The sequence below is a fragment of the Petaurus breviceps genome, unplaced genomic scaffold (assembly GCF_028583685.1).
Source record: "Petaurus breviceps papuanus isolate PSGF00001 unplaced genomic scaffold, PetGlider_PUasm1.0 208, whole genome shotgun sequence".
Classification (NCBI taxonomy): domain Eukaryota; kingdom Metazoa; phylum Chordata; class Mammalia; order Diprotodontia; family Petauridae; genus Petaurus; species Petaurus breviceps.
In genome coordinates, this window is record NW_027185852.1 from 15514978 (window position 1) to 15516432 (window position 1455).

Here is a 1455-nt window from a genome sequence, read left to right on the forward strand (position 1 = left end):
AAAATCCCATTGCTGGTCATAGGATTTTAAATTTCACTGCAGCTATTCCACTGTGTGACTTAGTTTGAATAAAGTTTTAAAATCTGAAAATAATTCTTTTGTTATTTTTAAAGGGTTACCTTGTGTTTTTAAGTGTGCTTTAAAAATGTCTTGGGACCAAGGTGTTATTCTGAGAATATATCTTTGGCCTTTTAAATGTGTAGCAGTTACATTCAATTTACAGAAATTCACTTTACAGCCAACTTTCCCAGAATATACTTTTTCCTGTAAAAGGGGGTGGTCTACTGATGGGATTTCTGAATCTGACATGAAACCATGATATACTACAGTTAATAGTAATAAGAATTATTATAATTCTAATAGTTCATATTTACACAGCACCTCAAGGTTTACAAGTCAAGTGTTGTATGCTTTAGTGAGTTATGTGAGTGCAGCCTGGTATGAATTCTGTTTATTAGGTGTAGGGCAGTGGAAATATTATAAGACTTCAAGTCAAAAGATCTGGGTTCCATTCTCTTTCTTGCTACGTGACCCTGAGTAAGTCATTAGAGCAGTGGAATGTTTCCTCATCTATAAAGCAAGAATAATATTTGTTCTATGTACCTCATTGGGTTATTTTTAGGTGAACTCTTTGGAATCTGCAGTTACAGAAATGTGAATTATTATTAGTGAATGGCAGGAAAAAGAAAATCAAATTTTTACTTATTCTGGTCTTCCTAATGAAGGGGTCAAGGGGTATTCTCCCTTTATGGGCTCCCCTTATGGGCTCAAGGGATATCCCCCCCTTCTCATTTCAGCCTGAGGGGAGGGTGTCTCAGGGAAGCACCCAGCTTGGAAAGGCCAAGTACAAGTAATCTGTTTTAACTTTCTCTCTTCTCCTGTTAGAAAGATTGCAAAAAAAACTTCTAGGCTTTTAATAAAGAAAGATGATTCCTCTTTAAAAATCTGTGTTGACTGACACCTTAATGGAAATGACAAGAAATAGGTAAAAAGATTTCTTTTTTTTCTTTTTCTTCCTTATTCCCTTTACTTCCTTCTCCCTTTTTCTTTCTTTTCTTCTCTTTTCTCTTTCCTTTGCTTTTCCTTTTCTATCTTTCATTCCTTCTCTCCTTCCTTTCTTTTTTCCTCCTTTCTTTTTTCTTTCTTTCTTTCTTTCTTTCCTTCCCTCCTTTCCTTCTTTCTTTCCTCCTTTCTCTGTCTTTCTCTCCTTTCTTTTTTCTTTCTTCTTTGTTCTTTCTCTCTCCTTTCTTTCTTTCTTTTTCTTTCTTTCTTTCTTTCTTTCTTTCTTTCTTTCTTTCTTTCTCTCTTTTTTCTCTTTTATTCCTTCCTCCCTTCCTTCCTTCCTTCCTTCCTTCCTTTCTTTCTTTCTCTCTTTCTTTCTCTTTCTTTCTTTCTTTCCTTCCTTCCCTCCTTTCTTTCTTTCTTTCTTTCTTTCTTTCTTTCTTTCTTTCTTTC

General features: G+C 34.6%; 1 protein-coding gene across 1 annotated transcript in view; it reads left to right on the forward strand.

The window, feature by feature from the left end:
* LOC138165173 (uncharacterized protein C1orf87-like) overlaps positions 1 to 1455 on the forward strand; it is a 63824-nt gene that overhangs the window by 7523 nt on the left and 54846 nt on the right. The gene's annotated exons all lie outside the window — the stretch shown is intronic.